Here is a 20,438-nt window from a genome sequence, read left to right as displayed (position 1 = left end):
AGATGAAATCTGGAAAGAAGCTTTCTGAGAAACTGCTTAGTGTTCTGTTAATTCATCTCACAGAGTTACGTCTGTATTTCGTGGATCTCTTAGCTAGCCTTATTTCTGTGGAATCTGAGAACAGATATTTCGGATCCCTTTGGAGACTATAGGGCCAAAGGAAATATCCTCCGATAACAAAGAGAAAGAAGCTTTCTGAGAAACTTCTTTGTGTTCTGTGAAATCATCTCACAGAGTTACAGCTTTCCCCTCAAGAAGCCTTTCGCTAAGACAGTTCTTGTGGAATAGGCAAAGTGATATTTGGAAGCCCATAGAGGGCTATGGTGAAAAAGGAAATATCCTCAGATGAAATCTGGAAAGAAGCTTTCTGAGAAACTGCTTAGTGTTCTGTTAATTCATCTCACAGAGTTACATCTGTATTTCGTGGATCTCTTTGCTAGCCTTATTTCTGTGGAATCTGAGAACAGATATTTCGGATCCCTTTGGAGACTATAGGGCCAAAGGAAATATCCTCCGATAACAAAGAGAAAGAAGCTTTCTGAGAAACTTCTTTGTGTTCTGTGAAATCATCTCACAGAGTTACAGCTTTCCCCTCAAGAAGCCTTTCGCTAAGACAGTTCTTGTGGAAGTGACAAAGTGATTTTGGAAGCCCATAGAGGGCTAGGGTGAAGAAGGAAATATCCTCAGATGAAATCTGGAAAGAAGCTTTCTGAGAAACTGCTTAGGGTTCTGTTAATTCATCTCACAGAGTTACATCTGTATTTCGTGGATCTCTTTGCTAGCCTTATTTCTGTGGAATCTCACAACAGATATTTCGGTTCCCTTTGGAGACTATAGGGCCAAAGGAAATATCCTCCGATATCAAAGATAAAGAAACTTTCTGAGAAACTTCTTTGTGTTCTATGAAATCATCTCACAGAGTTACAGCTTTCCCCTCAAGAAGCTTTTCGCAGAGACAGTTCTTCTGGAATTGGCAAAGTGATATTTGGAACCCCTAAAGGGCTAGGGTGAAAAAGGAAATATCCTCAGATGAAATCTGGAAAGAAGCTTTCTGAGAAACTGCTTAGTGTTCTGTTAATTCATCTCACAGAGTTACATCTGTATTTCGTGGATCTCCTTGCTTGCCTTATTTCTGTGGAATCTGAGAACAGATATTTCGTATCCGTTAGGAGACTATATGGCCAAAGGAAATATCCTCCGATAACAAAGAGAAAGAAGCTTTCTGAAAAACTTCTTTGTGTTCTGTGAAATCATCTCACAGAGTTACAGATTTCCCCTCAAGAAGCCTTTCGCTAAGACAGTTCTTGTGGAATTGGCAAAGTGATATTTGGAAGCCCATAGAGGGCTATGGTGAAAAAGGAGATATCCTCAGATGAAATCTGGAAAGAAGCTTTCTGAGAAGATGCTTAGTGTTCTGTTAATTCATCTCACAGAGTTATATCTGTATTTCGTGGATCTCTTTGCTAGCCTTATTTCTGTGGAATCTGAGAACAGATATTTCGGATCCCTTTGGAGACTATAGGGCCAAAGGAAATATCCTCCGATAACAAAGAGAAAGAAGCTTTCTGAGAAACTTCTTTGTGTTCTGTGAAATCATCTCACAGAGTTACAGCTTTCCCCTCAAGAAGCCTTTCGCTAAGACAGTTCTTGTGGAATAGGCAAAGTGATATTTGGAAGCCCATAGAGGGCTGTGGTGAAAAAGGAAATATCCTCAGATGAAATCTGGAAAGAAGCTTTCTGAGAAACTGCTTAGTGTTCTGTTAATTCATCTCACAGAGTTACATCTGTATTTCGTGGATCTCTTTGCTAGCCTTATTTCTGTGGAATCTGAGAACAGATATTTCGGATCCCTTTGGAGACTATAGGGCCAAAGGAAATATCCTCCGATAACAAAGAGAAAGAAGCTTTCTGAGAAACTTCTTTGTGTTCTGTGAAATCATCTCACAGAGTTACAGCTTTCCCCTCAAGAAGCCTTTCGCTAAGACAGTTCTTGTGGAAGTGACAAAGTGATTTTGGAAGCCCATAGAGGGCTAGGGTGAAGAAGGAAATATCCTCAGATGAAATCTGGAAAGAAGCTTTCTGAGAAACTGCTTAGGGTTCTGTTAATTCATCTCACAGAGTTACATCTGTATTTCGTGGATCTCTTTGCTAGCCTTATTTCTGTGGAATCTCACAACAGATATTTCGGTTCCCTTTGGAGACTATAGGGCCAAAGGAAATATCCTCCGATATCAAAGATAAAGAAACTTTCTGAGAAACTTCTTTGTGTTCTATGAAATCATCTCACAGAGTTACAGCTTTCCCCTCAAGAAGCTTTTCGCAGAGACAGTTCTTCTGGAATTGGCAAAGTGATATTTGGAACCCCTAAAGGGCTAGGGTGAAAAAGGAAATATCCTCAGATGAAATCTGGAAAGAAGCTTTCTGAGAAACTGCTTAGTGTTCTGTTAATTCATCTCACAGAGTTACATCTGTATTTCGTGGATCTCCTTGCTAGCCTTATTTCTGTGGAATCTGAGAACAGATATTTCGTATCCGTTAGGAGACTATATGGCCAAAGGAAATATCCTCCGATAACAAAGAGAAAGAAGCTTTCTGAAAAACTTCTTTGTGTTCTGTGAAATCATCTCACAGAGTTACAGATTTCCCCTCAAGAAGCCTTTCGCTAAGACAGTTCTTGTGGAATTGGCAAAGTGATATTTGGAAGCCCATAGAGGGCTATGGTGAAAAAGGAGATATCCTCAGATGAAATCTGGAAAGAAGCTTTCTGAGAAGATGCTTAGTGTTCTGTTAATTCATCTCACAGAGTTATATCTGTATTTCGTGGATCTCTTTGCTAGCCTTATTTCTGTGGAATCTGAGAACAGATATTTCGGATCCCTTTGGAGACTATAGGGCCAAAGGAAATATCCTCCGATAACAAAGAGAAAGAAGCTTTCTGAGAAACTTCTTTGTGTTCTGTGAAATCATCTCACAGAGTTACAGCTTTCCCCTCAAGAAGCCTTTCGCTAAGACAGTTCTTGTGGAATAGGCAAAGTGATATTTGGAAGCCCATAGAGGGCTGTGGTGAAAAAGGAAATATCCTCAGATGAAATCTGGAAAGAAGCTTTCTGAGAAACTGCTTAGTGTTCTGTTAATTCATCTCACAGACTTACATCTTTATTTCGTGGATCTCTTTGCTAGCCTTATTTCTGTGGAATCTGACAACAGATATTTCGGTTCCCTTTGCAGACTATAGGGCCAAAGGAAATATCCTCCGATATCAAAGAGAAAGAAACTTTCTGAGAAACTTCTTTGTGTTCTATGAAATCATCTCACAGAGTTACAGCTTACCCCTCAAGAAGCCTTTCGCAGAGACAGTTCTTGTGGAATTTCAAAGTGATATTTGGAACCCCTAGAGGGCTAGGGGTAAAAAGGAAATATCCTCAGATGAAATCTGGAAAGAAGCTTTCTGAGAAACTGCTTAGTGTTCTGTTAATTCATCTCACAGAGTTACATCTGTATTTCGTGGATCTCCTTGCTAGCTTTATTTCTGAGGAATCTGAGAACAGATATTTCGGATCCGTTTGGAGACTATAGGGCCAATGGAAATATCCCCGATAAGAAGAGAAATAAGCTTTCTGAGAAACTTCTTTGTGTTCTGTGAAATCATCTCACAGAGTTACAAATTTCCCCTCAAGAAGCCTTTCGCTAAGACAGTTCTTGTGGAATTGGCAAAGTGATATTTGGAAGCCCATAGAGGGCTATGGTGAAAAAGTAGATATCCTCAGTTCTAATCTGGAAAGAAGCTTTCTGAGAAACTGCTTAGTGTTCTGTTAATTCATCTCACAGAGTTACATCTGTATTTCGTGGATCTCCTTGTTAGCCCTATTTCTGTGGAATCTGAGAACAGATATTTCGGATCCGTTTGGAGACTATAGGGCCAATGGCAATATCCTCCGATAACAAAGAGAAAGAAGCTTTCTGAGAAACTTCTTTGTGTTCTGTGAAATCATCTCACAGAGTTACAGATTTCCCCTCAAGAAGCCTTTCGCTAAGACAGTTCTTGTGGAATTGGCAAAGTGATATTTGGAAGCCCATAGAGGGCTATGGTGAAAAAGGAGATATCCTCAGATGAAATCTGGAAAGAAGCTTTCTGAGAAACTGCTTAGTGTTCTGTTAATTCATCTCACAGAGTTACATCTGTATTTCGTGGATCTCTTTGCTAGCCTTATTTCTGTGGAATCTGAGAACAGATATTTCGGATCCCTTTGGAGACTATAGGGCCAAAGGAAATATCCTCCGATAACAAAGAGAAAGAAGCTTTCTGAGAAACTTCTTTATGTTCTGTGAAATCATCTCACAGAGTTACAGCTTTCACCTCAAGAAGCCTTTCGCTAAGACAGTTCTTGTGGAATAGGCAAAGTGATATTTGGAAGCCCCTAGAGGGCTATGGTGAAAAAGGAAATATCCTGAGATGAAATCTGGAAAGAAGCTTTCTGAGAAACTGCTTAGTGTTCTGTTAATTCATCTCACAGAGTTACATCTATATTTCGTGGATCTCTTTGCTAGCCTTATTTCTGTGGAATCTGAGAACAGATATTTCGGATCCCTTTGGAGACTATGGGGTCAAAGGAAATATCCTCCGATAACAAAGAGAAAGAAGCTTTCTGAGAAACTTCTTTGTGTTCTGTGAAATCATCTCACAGAGTTACAGCTTTCCCCTCAAGAAGCCTTTGGCTAAGACAGTTCTTGTGGATTTGACAAAGTGATATTTGGAAGCCCATAGAGGGCTATGGTGAAGAAGGAAATATCCTCAGATGAAATCTGGAAAGAAGCTTTCTGAGAAACTGCTTAGTGTTCTGTTAATTCATCTCACAGAGTAACATCTGTATTTCGTGGATCTCTTTGCTAGCCTTATTTCCGTGGAATCTGAGAACAGATATTTCGGATCCCTTTGGAGACTATAGGGCCAAAGGAAATATCCTCCGATAACAAAGAGAAAGAAGCTTTCTGAGAAACTTCTTTGTGTTCTGTGAAATCATCTCACAGAGTTACAGCTTTCACCTCAAGAAGCCTTTCCCTAAGACAGTTCTTGAGGAATAGGCAAAGTGATATTTGGAAGCCCGTTGAGGGCTGTGGTGAAAAAGGAAATATCCTCAGATGAAATCTGGAAAGAAGCTTTCTGAGAAACTGCTTAGGGTTCTGTTAATTCATCTCACAGAGTTACATCTGTATTTCGTGGATCTCTTTGCTAGCCTCATTTCTGTGGAATCTGACAACAGATATTTCGGTTCCCTTTGGAGACTATAGGGCCAAAGGAAATATCCTCCGATATCAAAGAGAAAGAAACTTTCTGAGAAACTTCTTTGTGTTCTATGAAATCATCTCACAGAGTTACAGCTTACCCCTCAAGAAGCCTTTCGCAGAGACAGTTCTTCTGGAATTGGCAAAGTGATATTTGGAACCCCTAGAGGGCTAGGGTGAAAAAGGAAATATCCTCAGATGAAATCTGGATAGAAGCTTTCTGAGAAACTGCTTAGTGTTCTGTTAATTCATCTCACAGAGTTACTTCTGTATTTCGTGGATCTCCTTGCTAGCCTTATTTCTGTGGAATCTGAGAACAGATATTTCGGATCCGTTTGGAGACTATAAGGCCAATGGAAATATCCTCCGATAACAAAGAGAAATAAGTTTTCTGAGAAACTTCTTTGTGTTCTGTGAAATCATCTCACAGAGTTACATATTTCCCCTCAAGAAGCCTTTCGCTAAGACAGTTCTTGTGGAATTGGCAAAGTGATATTTGGAAGCCCATAGAGGGCTATGGTGAAAAAGGAGATATCCTCAGATGAAATCTGGAAAGAAGCTTTCTGAGAAACTGCTTAGTGTTCTGTTAATTCATCTCACAGAGTTACATCTGTATTTCGTGGATCTCTTTGCTAGCCTTATTTCTGTGGAATCTGAGAACAGATATTTCGGATCCCTTTGGAGACTATAGGGCCAAAGGAAATATCCTCCGATAACAAAGAGAAAGAAGCTTTCTGAGAAACTTCTTTCTGTTCTGTGAAATCATCTCACAGAATTACAGCTTTCCCCTCAAGAAGCCTTTCGGTAAGACAGTCTTGTGGAATAGGCAAGGTGATATTTGGAAGCCCATAGAGGGCTCTGGTGAAAAAAGAAATATCCTCAGATGAAATCTGGAAAGAAGCTTTCTGAGAAACTGCTTAGGGTTCTGTTAATTCATCTCACAGAGTTACATCTTTATTTCGTGGATCTCTTTGCTAGCCTTATTTCTGTGGAATCTGACAACAGATATTTCGGTTCCCTTTGGAGAGTATAGGGCCAAAGGAAATATCCTCCGATATCAAAGAGAAATAAGCTTTCTGAGAAACTTCTTTGTGTTCTGTGAAATCATCTCACAGAGTTACAGATTTCCCCTCAAGAAGCCTTTCGCTAAGACAGTTCTTTTGGAATTGGCAAAGTGATATTTGGAAGCCCATAGAGGGCTATGGTGAAAAAGGAGATATCCTCAGATGAAATCTGGAAAGAAGCTTTCTGAGAAACTGCTTAGTGTTCTGTTAATTCATCTCACAGAGTTACATCTGTATTTCGTGGATCTCTTTGATAGCCTTATTTCTGTGGAATCTGAGAACAGATATTTCGGATCCGTTTGGAGACTATAGGGCCAAAGGAAATATCCTCCGATAACAAAGAGAAAGAAGCTTTCTGAGAAACTTCTTTGTGTTCTGTGAAATCATCTCACAAAGTTACAGATTTCCCCTCAAGAAGCCTTTCGCTAAGACAGTTCTTGTGGAATTGGCAAAGTGATATTTGGAAGCCCGTAGAGGGCTATGGTGAAAAAGGAGATATCCTCAGATGAAATCTGGAAAGAAGCTTTCTGAGAACCTGCTTAGTATTCTGTTAATTCATCTCACAGAGTTACATCTGTATTTCCTGGATCTCTTTGCTAGCCTTATTTCTGTGGAATCTGAGAACAGATATTTCGGATCCCTTTGGAGACTATAGGGCCAAAGGAAATATCCTCCGATAACAAAGAGAAAGAAGCTTTCTGAGAAACTTCTTTGTGTTCTGTGAAATCATCTCACAGAGTTACAGCTTTCCCCTCAAGAAGACTTTCGCTAAGACAGTTCTTGAGGAATAGGCAAAGTGATATTTGGAAGCCCATAGAGGGCTACGGTGAAAAAGGAAATATCCTCAGATGAAATCTAGAAAGAAGCTTTCTTAGAAACTGCTTAGTGTTCTGTTAATCCATCTCACGGAGTTACATCTGTATTTCGTGGATCTCTTTGCTAGCCTTATTTCTGTGGAATCTGAGAACAGATATTTCGGATCCCTTTGGAGACTATAGGGCCAAAGGAAATATCCTCCGATAACAAAGAGAGAGAAGCTTTCTGAGAAACTTCTTTGTGTTCTGTGAAATCATCTCACAGAGTTACAGCTTTCCCCTCAAGAAGCCTTTCGCTAATACAGTTCTTGTGGATTTGGCAAAGTGATATTTGGAAGCCCATAGAGGGCTATGGTGAAAAAGGAAATATCCTCAGATGAAATCTGGAAAGAAGCTTTCTGAGAAACTGCTTAGTGTTCTGTTAATTCATCTCACACAGTTATATCTGTATTTCGTGGATCTGTTTGCTAGCCTTATTTCTGTGGAATATGAGAACAGATATTTCGGATACCTTTGGAGACTATAGGGCCAAAGGAAATATCCTCCGATAACAAAGAGAAAGAAGCTTTCTGAGAAACTTCTTTGTGTTCTGTGAAATCATCTCACAGAGTTACAGATTTCCCCTCAAGAAGCCTTTCGCTAAGACAGTTCTTGTGGAATTGGCAAAGTGATATTTGGAAGCCCATAGAGGGCTATGGTGAAAAAGGAGATATCCTCAGATGAAATCTGGGAAGAAGCTTTCTGAGAAACTGCTTAGTGTTCTGTTAATTCATCTCACAGAGTTACATCTGTATTTCGTGGATCTCTTTGCTAGCCTTATTTCTGTGGAATCTGAGAACAGATATTTCGGATTCCTTTGGAGACTATAGGGCCAAAGGAAATATCCTCCGATAACAAAGAGAAAGAAGCTTTCTGAGAAACTTCTTTGTGTTCTGTGAAATCATCTCACAGAGTTACAGCTTACCCCTCAAGAAGCCTTTCGCAGAGACAGTTCTTCTGGAATTGGCAAAGTGATATTTGGAACCCCTAGAGGGCTAGGGTGAAAAAGGAAATATCCTCAGATGAAATTGGATAGAAGCTTTCTGAGAAACTGCTTAGTGTTCTGTTAATTCATCTCACAGAGTTACATCTGTATTTCTTGGATCTCCTTGCTAGCCTTATTTCTGTGGAATCTGAGAACAGATATTTCGGATCCGTTTGGAGACTATAGGGCCAATGGAAATATCCTCCGATAACAAAGAGAAATAAGCTTTCTGAGAAACTTCTTTGTGTTCTGTGAAATCATCTCACAGAGTTACATATTTCCCCTCAAGAAGCCTTTCGCTAAGACAGTTCTTCTGGAATTGGCAAAGTGATATTTGGAAGCCCATAGAGGGATAGGGTGAAAAAGGAAATATCCTCAGATGAAATCTGGAAAGAAGCTTTCTGAGAAACTGCTTAGTGTTCTGTTAATTCATCTCACAGAGTTACATCTGTATTTCGTGGATCTCTTTGCTAGCCTTATTTCTGTGGAATCTGAGAACAGATATTTCGGATCCCTTTGGAGACTATAGGGCCAAAGGAAATATCCTCCGATAAGAAAGGGAAAGAAGCTTTCTGAGAAACTTCTTTGTGTTCTGTGAAATCATCTCACAGAGTTAAAGCTTTCCCCTCAAGAAGCCTTTCGCTAAGACAGTTCTTGTGGATTTGGCAAAGTGATATTTGGAAGCCCTTAAGGGCTATGGTGAAAAAGGAAATATCCTCAGATGAAATCTGGAAAGAAGCTTTCTGAGAAACTGCTTAGTGTTCTGTTAATTCATCTCACAGAGTTACATCTGTATTTCGTGGATCTCTTTGCTAGCCTTATTTCTGTGGAATCTGAGAACAGATATTTCGGTTCCCTTTGGAGACTATAGGGTCAAAGGAAATATCCTCCGATATCAAAGAGAAAGAAACTTTCGGAGAAACTTCTTTGTGTTCTATGAAATCATCTCACAGAGTTACAGCTTTCCCCTCAAGAAGCCTTTCGCAGAGACAGTTCTTGTGGAATTGGCAAAGTGATATTTGGAACCCCTAAAGGGCTAGGGTGAAAAAGGAAATATCCTCAGATGAAATCTGGATAGAAGCTTTCTGAGAGACTGCTTAGTGTTCTGTTAATTCATCTCACAGAGTTACATCTATATTTCGTGGATCTCCTTGCTAGCCTTATTTCTGTGGAATCTGAGAACAGATATTTCGGATCCGTTTGGAGACTATAGGGCCAATGGAAATATCCCCGATAAGAAGAGAAATAAGCTTTCTGAGAAACTTCTTTGTGTTCTGTGAAATCATCTCACAGAGTTACAAATTTCCCCTCAAAAAGCCTTTCGCTAAGACAGTTCTTGTGGAATTGGCAAAGTGATATTTGGAAGCCCATAGAGGGCTATGGTGAAAAAGTAGATATCCTCAGATGAAATCTGGAAAGAAGCTTTCTGAGAAACTGCTTAGTGTTCTGTTAATTCATCTCACAGAGTTACATCTGTATTTCGTGGATCTCTTTGCTAGCCTTATTTCTGTGGAATCTGAGAACAGATATTTCGGATCCCTTTGGAGACTATAGGGCCAAAGGAAATATCCTCCGATAACAAAGAGAAAGAAGCTTTCTGAGAAACTTCTTTGTGTTCTGTGAAATCATCTCACAGAGTTACAGCTTTCCCCTCAAGAAGCCTTTCGCTAAGACAGTTCTTGTGGAATAGGCAAAGTGATATTTGGAAGCCCATAGAGGGCTATGGTGAAAAAGGAAATATCCTCAGATGAAATCTGGAAAGAAGCTTTCTGAGAAACTGCTTAGTGTTCTGTTAATTCATCTCACAGAGTTACATCTGTATTTCGTGGATCTCTTTGCTAGCCTTATTTCTGTGGAATCTGAGAACAGATATTTCGGATCCCTTTGGAGACTATAGGGCCAAAGGAAATATCCTCCGATAAAAAAGAGAAAGAAGCTTTCTGAGAAACTTCTTTGTGTTCTGTGAAATCATCTCACAGAGTTACAGCTTTCCCCTCAAGAAGCCTTTCGCTAAGACAGTTCTTGTGGAAGTGACAAAGTGATTTTGGAAGCCCATAGAGGGCTAGGGTGAAGAAGGAAATATCCTCAGATGAAATCTGGAAAGAAGCTTTCTGAGAAACTGCTTAGGGTTCTGTTAATTCATCTCACAGAGTTACATCTGTATTTCGTGGATCTCTTTGCTAGCCTTATTTCTGTGGAATCTCACAACAGATATTTCGGTTCCCTTTGGAGACTATAGGGCCAAAGGAAATATCCTCCGATATCAAAGATAAAGAAACTTTCTGAGAAACTTCTTTGTGTTCTATGAAATCATCTCACAGAGTTACAGCTTTCCCCTCAAGAAGCTTTTCGCAGAGACAGTTCTTCTGGAATTGGCAAAGTGATATTTGGAACCCCTAAAGGGCTAGGGTGAAAAAGGAAATATCCTCAGATGAAATCTGGAAAGAAGCTTTCTGAGAAACTGCTTAGTGTTCTGTTAATTCATCTCACAGAGTTACATCTGTATTTCGTGGATCTCCTTGCTAGCCTTATTTCTGTGGAATCTGAGAACAGATATTTCGTATCCGTTAGGAGACTATATGGCCAAAGGAAATATCCTCCGATAACAAAGAGAAAGAAGCTTTCTGAAAAACTTCTTTGTGTTCTGTGAAATCATCTCACAGAGTTACAGATTTCCCCTCAAGAAGCCTTTCGCTAAGACAGTTCTTGTGGAATTGGCAAAGTGATATTTGGAAGCCCATAGAGGGCTATGGTGAAAAAGGAGATATCCTCAGATGAAATCTGGAAAGAAGCTTTCTGAGAAGATGCTTAGTGTTCTGTTAATTCATCTCACAGAGTTATATCTGTATTTCGTGGATCTCTTTGCTAGCCTTATTTCTGTGGAATCTGAGAACAGATATTTCGGATCCCTTTGGAGACTATAGGGCCAAAGGAAATATCCTCCGATAACAAAGAGAAAGAAGCTTTCTGAGAAACTTCTTTGTGTTCTGTGAAATCATCTCACAGAGTTACAGCTTTCCCCTCAAGAAGCCTTTCGCTAAGACAGTTCTTGTGGAATAGGCAAAGTGATATTTGGAAGCCCATAGAGGGCTGTGGTGAAAAAGGAAATATCCTCAGATGAAATCTGGAAAGAAGCTTTCTGAGAAACTGCTTAGTGTTCTGTTAATTCATCTCACAGACTTACATCTTTATTTCGTGGATCTCTTTGCTAGCCTTATTTCTGTGGAATCTGACAACAGATATTTCGGTTCCCTTTGCAGACTATAGGGCCAAAGGAAATATCCTCCGATATCAAAGAGAAAGAAACTTTCTGAGAAACTTCTTTGTGTTCTATGAAATCATCTCACAGAGTTACAGCTTACCCCTCAAGAAGCCTTTCGCAGAGACAGTTCTTGTGGAATTTCAAAGTGATATTTGGAACCCCTAGAGGGCTAGGGGTAAAAAGGAAATATCCTCAGATGAAATCTGGAAAGAAGCTTTCTGAGAAACTGCTTAGTGTTCTGTTAATTCATCTCACAGAGTTACATCTGTATTTCGTGGATCTCCTTGCTAGCTTTATTTCTGTGGAATCTGAGAACAGATATTTCGGATCCGTTTGGAGACTATAGGGCCAATGGAAATATCCCCGATAAGAAGAGAAATAAGCTTTCTGAGAAACTTCTTTGTGTTCTGTGAAATCATCTCACAGAGTTACAAATTTCCCCTCAAGAAGCCTTTCGCTAAGACAGTTCTTGTGGAATTGGCAAAGTGATATTTGGAAGCCCATAGAGGGCTATGGTGAAAAAGTAGATATCCTCAGTTCTAATCTGGAAAGAAGCTTTCTGAGAAACTGCTTAGTGTTCTGTTAATTCATCTCACAGAGTTACATCTGTATTTCGTGGATCTCCTTGTTAGCAATATTTCTGTGGAATCTGAGAACAGATATTTCGGATCCGTTTGGAGACTATAGGGCCAATGGCAATATCCTCCGATAACAAAGAGAAAGAAGCTTTCTGAGAAACTTCTTTGTGTTCTGTGAAATCATCTCACAGAGTTACAGATTTCCCCTCAAGAAGCCTTTCGCTAAGACAGTTCTTGTGGAATTGGCAAAGTGATATTTGGAAGCCCATAGAGGGCTATGGTGAAAAAGGAGATATCCTCAGATGAAATCTGGAAAGAAGCTTTCTGAGAAACTGCTTAGTGTTCTGTTAATTCATCTCACAGAGTTACATCTGTATTTCGTGGATCTCTTTGCTAGCCTTATTTCTGTGGAATCTGAGAACAGATATTTCGGATCCCTTTGGAGACTATAGGGCCAAAGGAAATATCCTCCGATAACAAAGAGAAAGAAGCTTTCTGAGAAACTTCTTTATGTTCTGTGAAATCATCTCACAGAGTTACAGCTTTCACCTCAAGAAGCCTTTCGCTAAGACAGTTCTTGTGGAATAGGCAAAGTGATATTTGGAAGCCCCTAGAGGGCTATGGTGAAAAAGGAAATATCCTGAGATGAAATCTGGAAAGAAGCTTTCTGAGAAACTGCTTAGTGTTCTGTTAATTCATCTCACAGAGTTACATCTATATTTCGTGGATCTCTTTGCTAGCCTTATTTCTGTGGAATCTGAGAACAGATATTTCGGATCCCTTTGGAGACTATGGGGTCAAAGGAAATATCCTCCGATAACAAAGAGAAAGAAGCTTTCTGAGAAACTTCTTTGTGTTCTGTGAAATCATCTCACAGAGTTACAGCTTTCCCCTCAAGAAGCCTTTGGCTAAGACAGTTCTTGTGGATTTGACAAAGTGATATTTGGAAGCCCATAGAGGGCTATGGTGAAGAAGGAAATATCCTCAGATGAAATCTGGAAAGAAGCTTTCTGAGAAACTGCTTAGTGTTCTGTTAATTCATCTCACAGAGTAACATCTGTATTTCGTGGATCTCTTTGCTAGCCTTATTTCCGTGGAATCTGAGAACAGATATTTCGGATCCCTTTGGAGACTATAGGGCCAAAGGAAATATCCTCCGATAACAAAGAGAAAGAAGCTTTCTGAGAAACTTCTTTGTGTTCTGTGAAATCATCTCACAGAGTTACAGCTTTCCCCTCAAGAAGCCTTTCCCTAAGACAGTTCTTGAGGAATAGGCAAAGTGATATTTGGAAGCCCGTTGAGGGCTGTGGTGAAAAAGGAAATATCCTCAGATGAAATCTGGAAAGAAGCTTTCTGAGAAACTGCTTAGGGTTCTGTTAATTCATCTCACAGAGTTACATCTGTATTTCGTGGATCTCTTTGCTAGCCTCATTTCTGTGGAATCTGACAACAGATATTTCGGTTCCCTTTGGAGACTATAGGGCCAAAGGAAATATCCTCCGATATCAAAGAGAAAGAAACTTTCTGAGAAACTTCTTTGTGTTCTATGAAATCATCTCACAGAGTTACAGCTTACCCCTCAAAAGCCTTTCGCAGAGACAGTTCTCCTGGAATTGGCAAAGTGATATTTGGAACCCCTAGAGGGCTAGGGTGAAAAAGGAAATATCCTCAGATGAAATCTGGATAGAAGCTTTCTGAGAAACTGCTTAGTGTTCTGTTAATTCATCTCACAGAGTTACTTCTGTATTTCGTGGATCTCCTTGCTAGCCTTATATCTGTGGAATCTGAGAACAGATATTTCGGATCCGTTTGGAGACTATAAGGCCAATGGAAATATCCTCCGATAACAAAGAGAAATAAGTTTTCTGAGAAACTTCTTTGTGTTCTGTGAAATCATCTCACAGAGTTACATATTTCCCCTCAAGAAGCCTTTCGCTAAGACAGTTCTTGTGGAATTGGCAAAGTGATATTTGGAAGCCCATAGAGGGCTATGGTGAAAAAGGAGATATCCTCAGATGAAATCTGGAAAGAAGCTTTCTGAGAAACTGCTTAGTGTTCTGTTAATTCATCTCACAGAGTTACATCTGTATTTCGTGGATCTCTTTGCTAGCCTTATTTCTGTGGAATCTGAGAACAGATATTTCGGATCCCTTTGGAGACTATAGGGCCAAAGGAAATATCCTCCGATAACAAAGAGAAAGAAGCTTTCTGAGAAACTTCTTTCTGTTCTGTGAAATCATCTCACAGAGTTACAGCTTTCCCCTCAAGAAGCCTTTCGGTAAGACAGTCTTGTGGAATAGGCAAGGTGATATTTGGAAGCCCATAGAGGGCTCTGGTGAAAAAAGAAATATCCTCAGATGAAATCTGGAAAGAAGCTTTCTGAGAAACTGCTTAGGGTTCTGTTAATTCATCTCACAGAGTTACATCTTTATTTCGTGGATCTCTTTGCTAGCCTTATTTCTGTGGAATCTGACAACAGATATTTCGGTTCCCTTTGGAGAGTATAGGGCCAAAGGAAATATCCTCCGATATCAAAGAGAAATAAGCTTTCTGAGAAACTTCTTTGTGTTCTGTGAAATCATCTCACAGAGTTACAGATTTCCCCTCAAGAAGCCTTTCGCTAAGACAGTTCTTTTGGAATTGGCAAAGTGATATTTGGAAGCCCATAGAGGGCTATGGTGAAAAAGGAGATATCCTCAGATGAAATCTGGAAAGAAGCTTTCTGAGAAACTGCTTAGTGTTCTGTTAATTCATCTCACAGAGTTACATCTGTATTTCGTGGATCTCTTTGATAGCCTTATTTCTGTGGAATCTGAGAACAGATATTTCGGATCCGTTTGGAGACTATAGGGCCAAAGGAAATATCCTCCGATAACAAAGAGAAAGAAGCTTTCTGAGAAACTTCTTTGTGTTCTGTGAAATCATCTCACAAAGTTACAGATTTCCCCTCAAGAAGCCTTTCGCTAAGACAGTTCTTGTGGAATTGGCAAAGTGATATTTGGAAGCCCGTAGAGGGCTATGGTGAAAAAGGAGATATCCTCAGATGAAATCTGGAAAGAAGCTTTCTGAGAACCTGCTTAGTATTCTGTTAATTCATCTCACAGAGTTACATCTGTATTTCCTGGATCTCTTTGCTAGCCTTATTTCTGTGGAATCTGAGAACAGATATTTCGGATCCCTTTGGAGACTATAGGGCCAAAGGAAATATCCTCCGATAACAAAGAGAAAGAAGCTTTCTGAGAAACTTCTTTGTGTTCTGTGAAATCATCTCACAGAGTTACAGCTTTCCCCTCAAGAAGACTTTCGCTAAGACAGTTCTTGAGGAATAGGCAAAGTGATATTTGGAAGCCCATAGAGGGCTACGGTGAAAAAGGAAATATCCTCAGATGAAATCTAGAAAGAAGCTTTCTTAGAAACTGCTTAGTGTTCTGTTAATCCATCTCACGGAGTTACATCTGTATTTCGTGGATCTCTTTGCTAGCCTTATTTCTGTGGAATCTGAGAACAGATATTTCGGATCCCTTTGGAGACTATAGGGCCAAAGGAAATATCCTCCGATAACAAAGAGAGAGAAGCTTTCTGAGAAACTTCTTTGTGTTCTGTGAAATCATCTCACAGAGTTACAGCTTTCCCCTCAAGAAGCCTTTCGCTAATACAGTTCTTGTGGATTTGGCAAAGTGATATTTGGAAGCCCATAGAGGGCTATGGTGAAAAAGGAAATATCCTCAGATGAAATCTGGAAAGAAGCTTTCTGAGAAACTGCTTAGTGTTCTGTTAATTCATCTCACACAGTTATATCTGTATTTCGTGGATCTGTTTGCTAGCCTTATTTCTGTGGAATATGAGAACAGATATTTCGGATACCTTTGGAGACTATAGGGCCAAAGGAAATATCCTCCGATAACAAAGAGAAAGAAGCTTTCTGAGAAACTTCTTTGTGTTCTGTGAAATCATCTCACAGAGTTACAGATTTCCCCTCAAGAAGCCTTTCGCTAAGACAGTTCTTGTGGAATTGGCAAAGTGATATTTGGAAGCCCATAGAGGGCTATGGTGAAAAAGGAGATATCCTCAGATGAAATCTGGGAAGAAGCTTTCTGAGAAACTGCTTAGTGTTCTGTTAATTCATCTCACAGAGTTACATCTGTATTTCGTGGATCTCTTTGCTAGCCTTATTTCTGTGGAATCTGAGAACAGATATTTCGGATTCCTTTGGAGACTATAGGGCCAAAGGAAATATCCTCCGATAACAAAGAGAAAGAAGCTTTCTGAGAAACTTCTTTGTGTTCTGTGAAATCATCTCACAGAGTTACAGCTTTCCCCTCAAGAAGCCTTTCGCTAAGACAGTTTTTGTGGAATAGGCAAAGTGATATTTGGAAGCCCATAGAGGGCTAAGGTAAAAAAGGAAATATCCTCAGATGAAATCTGGAAAGAAGCTTTCTGAGAAACTGCTTAGTGTTCTGTTTATTCATCTCACAGAGTTACATCTGTATGTCGTGGATCTCTTTGCTAGCCTTATTTCTGTGGAATCTGAGAACAGATATTTCGGATCCCTTTGGAGACTATAGGGCCAAAGGAAATATCCTCCAATAAGAAAGAGAAAGAAGCTTTCTGAGAAACTTCTTTGTGTTCTGTGAAATCATCTCAAAGAGTCACAGCTTTCCCCTCAAGAAGCCTTTCGCTAAGACAGTTCTTGTGGAATTGGCAAAGTGATATTTGGAAGCCCATAGAGGGCTATGGTGAAAAAGGAAATATCCTCAGATGAAATCTGGAAAGAAGTTTTCTGAGAAACTGCTTAGTGTTCTGTTAATTCATCTCACAGAGTTACAGCTGTATTTCGTGGATCTCTTTGCTAGCCTTATTTCTGTGGAATCTGAGAACAGATATTTCGGATCCCTGTGGAGACTATATGGCCAAAGGAAATATACTTCGATAACAAAGAGAAAGAAGCTTTCTGAGAAACTTCTTTGTGTTCTGTGAAATCGTCTCACAGAGTTACAGCTTTCCCTCAGGAAGCCTTTCGCTAAGACAGTTCTTGTGGATTTGGCAAAGTGATATTTGGAAGCCCATAGAGGGCTATGGTGAAAAAGGAAATATCCTCAGATGAAATCTGGAAAGAAGCTTTCTGAGAAACTGTTTAGTGTTCTGTTAATTCATCTCACAGAGTTACATCGGTATTTCGTGGATCTCTTTGCTAGCCTTATTTCTGTGGAATCTGAGAACAGATATTTCGGATCCCTTTGGAGACTATAAGGCCAAAGGAAATATCCTCCGATAACAAAGAGAAAGAAGCTTTCTGAGAAACTTCTTTGTGTTCTGTGAAATCATCTCAAAGAGTCACAGCTTTCCCCTCAAGAAGCCTTTCGCTAAGACAGTTCTTGTGGAATTGGCAAAGTGATATTTGGAAGCCCTTAGAGGTCTATGGTGAAAAAGGAAATATCCTCAGACGAAATATGGAAAGAAGCTTTCTGAGAAATTGCTTAGTGTTCGGTTAATTCATCTCAAGGGTTACATCTGTATTTCGTGGATCTCTTTGTTAGCCTTATTTCTGTGGAATCTGAGAACAGATATTTCGGATCCCTTTGGAGACTACAGGGCCAAAGGAAATATCCTCCGATAACAAAGAGAAAGAAGCTTTCTGAGAAACTTCTTTGTGTTCTGTGAAATTATCTCACAGAGTTACAGCTTTCCCCTCAAGAAGCCTTTCGCTAAGACAGTTCTTGTGGAACTGGCAAACTGATATTTGGAAGCCCATAGAGGGCTATGGTGAAAAAGGAGATATCCTCAGATGAAATATGGAAAGAAGCTTTCGGAGAACCTGCTTAGTGTTCTGTTAATTCATTTCACAGAGTTACATCTGTATTTCGTGGATCTCTTTGCTAGCCTTATTTCTATGGAATCTGAGAACAGATATTTCGGATCCCTTTGGAGACTATAGGGCCAAAGGAAATAAACTCTGATAACAAAGAGAAAGAAGGTTTCTGAGAAATTTCTTTGTGTTCTGAGAAATCAGCTCACAGAGTTACAGCTTTCCCCTGAAGAAGCCTTTCGCAAAGACAGTTCTTGTGGAATTGGCAAAGTGATATTTGGAAGCCCATAGAGGGCTATGGTGAAAAAGGAAATATCCTTAGATGAAATCTGGAAAGAAGCTTTCTGAGAAACTGCTTAGTGTTCTGTTAATTCATCTCACAGTGTTACATCTGTATTTCGTGGATCTCTTTGCTAGCCTTATTTCTGTGGAATCTGAGAACAGATATTTCGGTTCCCTTTGGAGACTATAGGGCCAAAGGAAATATCCTCCGATAACAAAGAGAAAGAAGCTTTCTTAGAAACTTCTTTGTGTTCTGTGAAATCGTCTCACAGACTTACAACTTTCCCCTCAAGAAGCCTTTCGCTAAGACAGTTCATGTGGAATTGGCAAAGTGATATTTTGAAGCCCATAGAGGGCTATGGTGAAAAAGGAAATATCCTCAGATGAAATCTGGAAAGAAGCTTTCTGAGAAACTGCTTAGTGTTCTGTTAATTCATCTCACAGAGTTACATCTATATTTCGTGGATCTCTTTGCTAGCCTTATTTCTGTGGAATCTGAGAACAGATATTTCGGATCCCTTTGGAGACTATAGGGCCAAAGGAAATATCCTCCGATAACAAAGAGAAAGAAGCTTTCTGAGAAACTTCTTTGTGTTCTGTGAAATCATCTCACAGAGTTACAGCTTTCCCCTCAAGAAGCCTTTCGCTAAGACAGTTCTTGTGGAATTGGCAAAGTGGTATTTGGAAGCCCATAGAGGGCTATGGTGAAAAAGGAAATATCCTCAGATGAAATCTGGAAAGAAGCTTTCTGAGAAACTGCTTAGTGTTCTGTTAATTCATCTCACAGAGTTACATCTGTATTTCGTGGATCTCTTTGCTAGCCTTATTTCTGTGGAATCTGAGAACAGATATTTCGGATCCCTTTGGAGACTATAGGGCCATAGGAAATATCCTCCGATAACAAAGAGAGAGAAGCTTTCTGAGAAACTTCTTTGTGTTCTGTGAAATCATCTCACAGAGTTACAGCTTTCCCCTCAAGAAGCCTTTCGCTAAGACAGTTCTTGTGGAATTGGCAAAGTGATATTTGGAAGCCCATAGAGGGCTATGGTGAAAAAGGAAATATCCTCAGATGAAATCTGGAAAGAAGCTTTCTGAGAACCTGCTTAGTGTTCTGTTAATTCATCTCACAGAGTTACATCGGTATTTCGTGGATCTCTTTGCTAGCCTTATTTCTGTGGAATCTGAGAACAGATATTTCGGATCCCTTTGGAGACTATAGGGCCAAAGGAAATATCCTCCGATAACAAAGAGAAGGAAGGTTTCTGAGAAATTTCTTTGTGTTCTGTGAAATCATCTCACAGAGTTACAGCTTTCCCCTCAAGAAGCCTTTCACAAAGACAGTTCTTGTGGAATTGGCAAAGTGATATTTGGAAGCCATAGAGGGTTATGGTGAAAAAGGAAATATCCTCAGATGAAATCTGGTAAGAAGCTTTCTGAGAACCTGCTTAGTGTTCTGTTAATTCATCTCACAGAGTTACATCTGTATTTCGTGGATCTCTTTGCTAGCCTTATTTCTGTGGAATCTGAGAACGGATATTTCGGATCCCTTTGGAGACTATAGGGCCAAAGGAAATATCCTCCGATAACAAAGAGAAAGAAGCTTTCTGAGAAACTTCTTTGTGTTCTGTGAAATCATCTCACAGAGTTACAGATTTCCCCTCAAGAAGCCTTTCGTTAAGACAGTTCATGTGGAATTGGCAAAGTGATATTTGGAAGCCCATAGAGGGCTATGGTGAAAAAGGAAATATCCTCAGATGAAATCTGGAAAGAAGCTTTCTGAGAAACTGCTTAGTGTTCTGTTAATTCATCTCACAGAGTTACATCTGTATTTCGTGGATCTCTTTGCTAGCCTTATTTCTGTGGAATCTGAGAACAGATATTTCGGATCCCTTTGGAGACTATAGGGCCAAAGGAAATATCCTCCGATAACAAAGAGAAAGAAGCTTTCTGAGAAACGTCCTTGAGTTCTGTGAAATCATATCACAGAGTTACAGCTTTCCCCTCAAGAAGCCTTTCGCTAAGACAGTTCTTGTGGAGTTGGCCAAGTGATATTTGGAAGCCCATAGAGGGCTATGGTGAAAAAGGAAATATCCTCAGATGAAATCTGGAAAGAAGCTTTCTGAGAACTGCTTAGTGTTCTGTTAATTCATCTCACAGAGTTACATCTGTATTTCGTGGATCTCTTTGCTAGCCTTATTTCTGTGGAATCTGAGAACAGATATTTCGGTTCCCATTAGGGACTATAGGGCCAAAGGAAATATCCTCGGATAGCAAAGAGAAAGAAGCTTTCTGAGAAACTTCTTTGTGTTCTGTGAAATCATCTA

This window comes from Macaca fascicularis, chromosome 20 (genome assembly GCF_037993035.2).
Source record: "Macaca fascicularis isolate 582-1 chromosome 20, T2T-MFA8v1.1".
Taxonomy (NCBI): Eukaryota; Metazoa; Chordata; class Mammalia; order Primates; family Cercopithecidae; genus Macaca; species Macaca fascicularis.
This window is presented reverse-complemented; position numbering follows the sequence as displayed.